Genomic DNA, 9,729 nt, shown 5'->3' on the forward strand with positions numbered 1-9,729 from the left:
GTAGGAGACAAGGTTGTCCATTGGCTCTAGTGCTCTTCAATCTAGTATTGGAATGCCTAGCTACAGCAATAAGACAAGATGCAAACATAAACGGGATCCAGATAGGCAAAGAAGCAATAAAACTCCCCTTTTTGCAAATGACATGATCTCGTATTTAAAGAATTCCACAAAAGCCACTCCCAAATTACTCAAGCTGATTCAAAATTTTGGCAGAGTAGCAGGGTATACAAATAACCCTCAAAAACCAATGGCTTTTCTATATGCCAACAATGAGAAAAGTGTGGCGGAATTTAGGAAAGCAACTTCATTTGTAATAGCCCCACAAAAAATTACCTAGTAATTAACTTAACTAAAAACCTGAAAAAGGAAATGAAAACAGAACTTAGAAAGTGGCAAAAACTCCCATACACCTGGATTGGAAAGATCAAAATCCTGAAAATGGCAATACTTCCCAAGGCTACCTACAAATTCAATGATATATCTATCAATATTCCATCATCATTCTTCAAGTAAATAGAATAGACAATCCAAAAATTCATATGGAACAATAGAAGAATCGAATAGATAAAACGATCCTCTACAGAAAGAACAGTGCTGGAGGAATATCAATACCAAATTTCAATCTCTACTATAAAGCCATAGTAATCAAAACAGATTAGTACTGACACAAGAACAGACCTCAGGACTAATGGAATAGAATCGAAAACCCAGAAATGGACCTACAGACGTATAGCCATCTAATTTCTCGATAAGGGAGCTAAAAAAGTAGAATGGAAGAAATACAGCCTCTTCAGTAAATGGTGGTGGCAAAATTGGTCAACTAATTGCAGAAAATTAAGCTACATCCATATGTATCATCCTGCACCAGAATCAACTCCAAATGGATCAAAGAACTCGGAGTCATACACCTTGAAAACATTACAGGATGGAATAGGAGAAACCCTAGGACTCCTTGGCACAGGCCGAAATTTTCTTAATAGAGACCCAGAAACACAACAAATCAAAGAAAGGTTGGTCAAATGGGATTGCATGAAATTGCAGAGCTTCTGAATTGCAAAGGACATAGCTAGCAAGATCAATTGAAAGCCCACAGATTGGGAGAACATCTTCACTAGTCTTACAACAGACAAGGATCTCATATCTAAAATATACCTGGAATTCAATAAATTAAATCCACCAACAAACAATCTTCAAAGAAACAACTGCCCAATAAATAATTGAGCTAAACACTTAAAGAGAATCTTCTCTGAAGAGGAAAGAAGGATGGCCAATAGACACAAGCAGAAATGCTCAAACTCCCTCGCCATAAAATTAATGCAAATCAAAACAACATTGAAATACCACCTCACCCCATTTAAAATGGCTATAATCAAGAATTCTAATAACCACAGATGCTGGGGGGATATGGACAGAAGGAAACCTTACCTCATTGTTGGTGGTAGTCTAAATTTGTTCAACCACTTTGGAAAGCAGTATGGAGATTCCTCAAAAGACTCCACATAGAGCTCCCCTATGACCCAGCATTTACCCACATGATCACAAACAGGGCCACACTAAAGCTCACAGCACGACTATGTTTATTGCAACAGCATTTACCACAGCTAAGATATGGAACCAACACAGATGCCCCTCAGTAGATGAATGGATCAAGAAAATGTGGTTTATATACACAATGGAATTCTATGCCTCCATCAGAAAGAATGGCATTGCTCCATTTGTTAGGAAATGAAAAGTATTGGGAAAATTATATTAAGTGAAGTAAGCCAGGCCCAAAGACACTTAGGTCCCATGGTTTCCTTTATTTGCAATAATTAGTATATGTCTGAGTCAAGCAGAAAAAGGTCAGATAAGTTGATGTTAGAAAAATGAACCCTAAGTTATGTATTCAAATGCTTTTTTTTCTTTCATGTGGTTGTTTCTAACACATTTATGAGATTATTTTTTGGTTGCTTTGTATGTCCCTCCCCCCTGGTATAACCCCTGCTTTCACTGTAGTGTACGTTGGTATAATTTGTAGAAGAGAATCGAAAAAACAAATAGTTTAAATAGGGATACAGGTGAATCCGTGGCAATAATGAGATGTACAATACGTTATGTGCAAAAATGAACTTCATGTCTTTGCTTGAGGGGAGCAGGATTGAGAGGGGGGTAGGGGGAGGATGAGAAGGGATGGAAAGGGGAAACAAAGAATAGGCAACAATGCTTGATAAGAAATGTATTCATTATCTTGCCCATGTAATTGTAACTCCTCTGTATGGTATTTTCACAGTAAGAAAAAATCAAAAATAAAATAAGATAAATAAATGTTTGAAGACCTTAAAAAACAGAAATTGTAACTCCTCTGCAGGTATTTTCACAATAAAAATTTTATTAATAAAATTTTAAAAAGAAGAAGAAGAAAAAGAAAACAATTAAGAAAATTATTCCAGGGCTTGGAAGGTGGCTCAGTGGTAAAGTGCTTGCTTTGCATTCATGAGGCCCTGGGTTCGATTCCTTAGCACCCCATAAGCAAAAAGAAAAAAGCCAGAATTGGCACTGTGGCTGAATTTGTAGTGTGCTAGCCTTGAGCTGAAGAGCTGAGGGACCGCACCCAGGCCCAGAGTTCAGGACCCACCACCGGACCCCTTCAAAAAAATATTCCTAGCCTAGTTTGATCTAAGACTAAATTTCTTTTCTTGTTCTAGTTTTCATATGTTCATAGAAATTAAAATTCCAAAAATTCAATGGATGTTGGCATTCAGGAATATCTTCATAGACACTAATATTGGAGGCCCTTTAGTGGAATTTTTTTATTTCATTTATTATTTTCCCAAATAAATCACCATGATTGTGTATTTTGTTTCTTTTCATTGTTATTGGCTCTTATGTTGAGTATACTTTTTCCTAGCAAAGTAGAGAAAAGCAATTTGATTGAGCAAGTAACATATGGCTTTCATAAAATGCAGATGCATATATTTGTGTCTTCTGTCATTTCTAATATTTCTTCCAGAAAAAGTTATTAATTACTCATAAGAGATACCTAATTTCAAGGTATTCCAGTTATCACATACACTTTTTGATTGAGTTATCTCTGTATAAACTCAAAATAAACAGAAATCACATCTTCGTTTTAAAAACTGTAGTTTACAAAGAGTTTTTAGCCAACACCAAAAATATTTCTAGGTATTCTGAATTTTGTGTGAAATATTTTTAACAATAGTTTTTTGCTAACATGTAATTCACATGTCTTCAAATAGAAAATGTGTAAACTTTAGAACAGACATTAAAATAGTTGTAAAATTCAGTTACAGGTATTTGTCCAGCATACATCCTCTATAGCGTGTCTTTTCAAAATTTGTTTTTGCGGATTATTTCTAGGGTCTAACATATACCGGTCCAGTGTACTGTCAATGAACTACATTACCTGTGCAAACAAGTTTTTTACTTCTCTATACATTCATAGAAGTGTAATGCATGGATCTTATACAATTATCTTTGACCTTTTGAAGACTTGAAAACTTGCGTGCTAAAATGATTGCAGTATTATACAAATTGATCTGATATTTGGAGTATAGCAATTTCTCCACAAATGCATTAATATATTTTGTGTCATCTTCTTATATAATGGTCATGCTAGTAACATTTTCTTTTTTCTTAGTTACTAAAGAGGAGCTTATTTCATATGCTTCTCCTATTGACTACTAATTTACATATGTTCTTTAAATAAATATCCTATTCAGAAATAATTTATATAGAATTAGATGACATAAAAATACTTAAGACTCAGGATCATTCATTGTAGATATAACAATGTAGCATTAACAAATATATGCCCTCTATCTGTTGCATATATTTTCAATTATGTTATACTGTCCTTTTTTGAAATATGAATGGTTATCAGTTGATGTTATCTAGTTTATTCTTGCTTGCCTTTAGCCACTAATGAGCCTCCTGAGCATCTAGGATTATAGGCATGACCGATTGGTGCATGTTTGTCTTTCAAGATTTTAAGTGTTTTCCTCTTTCTTTTGAATTCAAATATTGTCCTTTCAGGAATTCTGCAAATTCTCAGACTGTTATTCTCCAACTGTCAAGAAGATAAGCATCTGTTTGATGGGTAACTGTCCTTTTTATTGTGTTTGACATATTTTTCATGATTTTTATTGTTTTATCCTTCCTAATTATTGCATATCATGATTAGAATATTTAATATATAGACTTCAGCTTTGCCTCAAGAGAGATAGTAGAAGTCATGTCAAAAGAATGCTTTAAGGAAGTGGCGCTGTAGCTCAAGTGGTAGAGCACTTATCTTGAGCTGAAGAGCTGAGGAACAGCGCTCAAACACAGAGATCAAGCCAAATGACTGACAAAAAAAAGAATGTTTGAAAAGATTCTTATAGAGACAGAATTTTGAACTTTATACATAAAAATGACCAAAAAATTTAGTTGGTCTTTGTTCCTATGAAGAAATTTTAAAATAGGCGTTAAATTATATAGCAATATATTTTAAATGCCAACTAAACAAAAAATTAAAATATTATAATCAGCAAAGTTTTCCCTAGATGATTGTCTCATGTATTCCTCCCCCACATCCTTTTCCCTGTTTTGGAGCCTAGAAAGGAAAAGGTAAATTGGTGTTGATTATTAAGCATTGTAAAGTTCTCAAACTAGCTTTTCAGAAGTTCTACAGGCTTGGGATGTAGAACTGTGGTAGAGACCAAGTTTAGCATGTGCAAGGCCCTGCATTGGATCTTCAGCACTGAGAAAAGAAGAAGACCACGACGATGACGACGGTGAGGAAGAAGAAGAAGAAGAAGAAGAAGAAGAAGAAGAAGAAGAAGAAGAAGAAGAAGAAGAAGAAGAAGAAGAAGAAGAAGAAGAAGAAGAAGAAGAAGAAGAAGAAGAAGAAGAAGAAGAAGAAGAAGAAGAAGAAAAGAGGAAGAAGGAGAAGAAGAAAAGAGGAAGAAGAAGAGGAAGAAGAAGAGGAAGAAGAAGGAGAGGAAGAAGGAGAGGAAGAAGAGGAAGAAGGAGAGGAGGAAGAAGAGGAGGAAGAAGAGGAGGAAGAAGAGGAGGAAGAAGAGGAGGAGGAAGAAGAAGAAGAAGAAGAAGAAGAAGAAGAAGAAGAAGAAGAAGAAGAAGAAGAAGAAGAAGAAGAAGAAGAAGAAGAAGAAGAAGAAGAAGAAGAAGAAGGAGAAGAAGGAGAAGAAGAAGGAGAAGAAGAAGGAGAAGAAGGAGAAGGAGAAGAAGGAGAAGAAGGAGAAGAAGAAGAAGAAGAAGAAGAAGAAGAAGAAGAAGAAGAAGAAGAAGAAGAAGAAGAAGAAGAAGAAGAAGAAGAAGAAGAAGGAAGAGAGGAGGAGGAGGAGGAGGAGGAGGAGGAGGAGGAGGAGGAGGAGGAGGAGGAGGAGGAGGAGGAGGAGGAGGAGGAGGAGGAGGAGGAGGAGGAGGAGGAGAAGGAGAAGAAGAAGGAGAAGAAGAAGGAGAAGAAGAAGGAGAAGAAGAAGAAGGAGAAGAAGAAGGAGAAGAAGAAGGAGACGAAGAAGAGGAGGAAGAAGAAGAGGAAGGAGGAGGAGGAGGAGGAGGAGGAGGAGGAGGAGGAGGAGGAGGAGGAGGAGGAGGAGGAGGAGGAGGAGGAGGAGGAGGAGGAGGAGGAGGAGGAGGAAGAAAAAGAAAAAGAGGGGAAGGAAGAAAAAGAAAAAGAGGGGGAAGAAGAAAAAGAAAAAGAGGAGGAGGGGGAAGAGAAGGAAGAGGTACAGAATCACATTTATCCACATTTTATTGAGTGAATAATTATGTCAAAATAAGAGTTTCAAGTTTCTTTTTGATCTTTACAGTAGTTCCTGCTTAGCCTCCGGATATACATTCCAACTGGATATCTGAAATCAATGAAGTAACCTCTGTATTCAGAATTTGCACATTAGGTGTTCACCCAACCAGAAATTTAAAATATTCAGGAAAAAATTCTTCCCCACAGATTCAATATAACAACTATTTACATACTGTTACATATATGTTGGTAATAGATATAACCTTGAAGTGATGTAAAGTGTAGCTTACTTTATATGACATATTATGCTATTTTCTACATGGGCCTGGAGCCTATACTGATTTTAGTACACTCAATCAGTTCTCAAAGCCACCCTATAAATACAAAGATGAAAATTTTATGCGTTTACCCAGACAAATATAGCTACAATAAAGCTTAAGTTATAAATTAGGTACAGTAAGACAATAATTACAGTAACTAATAAAATAGAAGAAATGAAACAATATACTGTAAAAAAAGTGATGTGAAATAGGTGTGGAAGTGCACACCTGTAATCCCAGAAAACAAAGTGGAGGCAAGAAAATAATGAGAGAGATTTACAGTGAGACCTTACATCCACAAAAACCAAAAAAGGTATTGTGTGAATGTGATCTCTTTCAAAATACGAAATTTTTTTTCCTTTTAATCTTTACAGAGCACAGTTGAGCACAGGTAACTAACTAAAGAAGGAAATTAGAGTGAAGTAGACTACTCTATAATTGCTTTGTGAAGAGAAAAATGTATCCTATTTAAAGGTTCTCTTCTGAGAAGAAAACCCATGCACCATTCTTTTGTCTTTTTTCTGAAACTAAGACATTTCTCCCCTCCCATCTAACCACCTTACCACCTAGGTTGTGGAAAGGACAAACCCTTTCAAACTAGATTAGCTGTGCCATCAAGGCTTTCCATGGAATTACAAACATCTTTATTCTTGAACAATTCAGTTTCCTGTAGCCGGTTTCACTCCTATCTTGCTCCTTGATGCCCAGAAGACCCTCCTTTGAAGACATATTCAGTATTTTCAGGTGAGTAAGATAAATGACTTCCTTAGGAGAAAATGTGAATTTGAAGATTTAAATTGAGAAGGGAAATCAAACTCTTCCATCTTTTTTTTTATTAAGGATCAGAAAAAAATGATATGTGCTTATGTGCTGAGAGTAAGCAACTTTTTTGGAAGGGGGGGTGGATCCTGTCGTGGTGCCTGAACTCTGGGCCTGGGCGCAGTCTCTTAGCTCTTCACCTCAAGGCTAGCGCTCTACCACTTGAGCCACAGTGACACTTCTGACTTTTTTCTTTTTTGCTTATGTGGTGCTGAGGAATCGAACCCAGGGCCTCAGGCATGCAAGGCAAGCTCTCTATCACTGAGCCTCCTTCCCAGCCCGAGTAAGCAACTTTTGCAGCCTGTGCTAATGAATTTAATCTTGATGCTGAAATGAAATGTCTGCCATGTGTCCTGAACCGGAATTCCTTATTTTCTGAGAGTACCACTCCTTCAGAAATTCAGATTTGTGCTGTGAATAATTACTTTCTGTAAAATGTAGTTGCTTGGATGTTTTGATTTTGTGAAGGCTTGGTGAATTTGATGTTCTTTCAGTTAAATTAAGCATGTAAAAATGAATTGAACCTGATTAAATGAATTTCTTTCTGCCCATTTTCTCTGGTACAGATTTTTCTGATTTAGGAAATCTATATTTTAAGTAATTCTGGATGCCTAATTAGGTCTGTGTATGTACATGAGTCAATAAGAAATGCAGAATTCTCCACATTGATTTTGGAGCAAAGACTCACAGCTGGTAACTGGGCAATGATTCAGAAGACAGCTGAGGCTGAAGCCATAAGCCTTCCTGCCTGTGTTCGGCTCCCAATCTCTTCTAAAACGCCCCTCACTTTCCATGCGTTGGTTTCTCTTTCTGTCCAGAGGTTTCTGGAGCTTCATCTTATTCTGGCCTCTTAGTATACCAACATGATGGGAGTGAAAGCAAGCAAGGGAGATGTGTCAGAGGGATTTTTTTCGGGGTCGGTTGTGGGGCCTGACCTCTGAGCATGTCCACTGTCCCTCAGCTCTTCAGCTCAAGGCCAACACTTTCCCACTTGAGCGCCACTTCTGGCTTTTTCTGTGGTGCTGAGGAATTGAACCTAGGTCCTCATGCATGCAAAACAATAACTTTACCACTGAGCCACCTTCCCAACCCCAGCAGAATGATTTTATCTCGGGATCCATCACACTTGGGAGCTTCTGGCTGAAAACCCCAGAAAGACAAAAGTGAGGAAACACCTAAAAAATGTAATATAGGAAGTTGAAATGTTTAACCCTAAAAACAGTTTCTTGGATAAGGAGACTCAGGAACTGGTGTCAGCTGAGGAGAATCTGATAGAAGAGAAAATATTCAGAAAATGAGAAGGGGTGTGAGGGAGTGGAGAGAAAGAGGCCTAGATTACCTAGAACTGGACTTGAGTGTGAGCTTAATTTCACTGTGGGAAACCAAACACAATGACACAATAGTTTACAACTTTGATTACTTTCTCTCATGCTACCAAGCCTTTTCCAGGTCCACTGCCACTCAGCATGGTGTCCATTCTGGGATTCACTGACTGCTGGTGGTTCCCAGTGGAAGAAAAGAACGTAAACCACAGGACTAAAGCTCAGAAAAGACACATGTCATCATTTTTCACATTTCCTTTGTCAAAGTAAGTTATACAACAAAGCCTGGTATCAATGGGGAGGGGAATACATATTGTGAGCAATATAATAATATCTATTATTATTGTCATAATAAGCTAACATCTATTGTTTTCACCAAAGTGAAGGGATGGCATTTCTCCTTTTTCAGGAGTATGGGACAAGGCATTCTGTAGAATGTTCTTCAATTGGGGGCTCTCTGAATCTTTTCTCCTGAGGTTTCAAGAAGGAGAATTACAGTGCAAAAGTATGTTCTCAAGCTGAGCACTAGTGGCTCACACCTATATTCTGAGCCTGAGAATTATGATTAGAAGTCACCCTGGGCAGGACAACCCATGAGACTCATCTCCAATTAACCAGAAAGAGCCAGATTTGGAGCTGTGGCTCAAATGTTGGAGCACTAGCTTTGACGGAGTGTGGGTGAGAGGAAGCTCTGGGACAGAATCTTGGCCCTGAGTTCAAACCCAGGATTGAGGGATGGAGGGGAAATATGCTCTAATTGCATGAAATCAAGGGTGTATGTCAACATCAATATTGATGGTAACTTTGGGGTAGAGTTGACAAGTTTTATTCAGGAAATGATATGTTCCACTTTTCTCTGTTCTGTATTCTTAAAAAAAAAAAAAACAGCTACGTGCAATCTAAACCTAAGAGGTGTGGATTGCACTGATGGATTGGTTACACTTTTCTCTACTTAAGAAATTATACATAAGTCGTGTAAAAAGTGTTTTTATTTTTAGGAGTTTTAATTTAATATGTCATTTTGTGAGTACATCTTGATCAATGTCACCAATTTAATCATTCTTCTCTCTCTCTACCAACCCATCCCCTCAATTTACCTGGTTACACTTTCACACAGTTACATTATGACTGGATTAGCCTACTGCACCAGTTTTGTAAAGAATTTTCTTCATTGTACAGGCAAGGAAGATGAAGATGAGGACGACAAGCCCAAGACAGCATAGCTATTAATTGGCATCAAGATTATTTGACTTACAAAATCTTCACCAAAAGAAGCATTATTAAAAAGAACATGGCCAGGAAAAGTAGAAGCATCTGTATTTGTGTGTGTGTGCTAGTTCTGGGGCCTGTGTGCTGTCCCTGAGCTGCTTTGCTACCACTTGAGCGACAGTAACACTTCCAGCTTTTTGGTACTTAATTGGAGGTAAGAATTTCATGGACTTTCTATTCTGGGCTCACTTTGAACCACAATCTTCAGATCTCAGTCTCCTGAGTAGCTAGGATTGCTGGTGTGAGCCACGGGCAG

The 9,729-nt window shown here is 37.6% G+C and overlaps 1 long non-coding RNA gene across 1 annotated transcript; it reads left to right on the top strand.

Annotated features, from left to right (window-relative positions):
- The first annotated feature begins 4,030 nt into the window (after positions 1-4,030).
- LOC138807773 (uncharacterized) lies at positions 4,031-9,470 on the top strand. The gene is made up of 4 exons (XR_011366274.1): positions 4,031-4,096; positions 6,727-6,807; positions 8,332-8,470; positions 9,384-9,470. It is a non-coding gene; the product is annotated as an uncharacterized lncRNA (long non-coding RNA).
- The last annotated feature ends 259 nt before the right edge of the window (positions 9,471-9,729 follow it).

Source organism: Dipodomys merriami, unplaced genomic scaffold (assembly GCF_024711535.1).
Source record: "Dipodomys merriami isolate MVZ:Mamm:240054 unplaced genomic scaffold, mDipMer1.0.p SCAF_4321, whole genome shotgun sequence".
Taxonomy (NCBI): Eukaryota; Metazoa; Chordata; class Mammalia; order Rodentia; family Heteromyidae; genus Dipodomys; species Dipodomys merriami.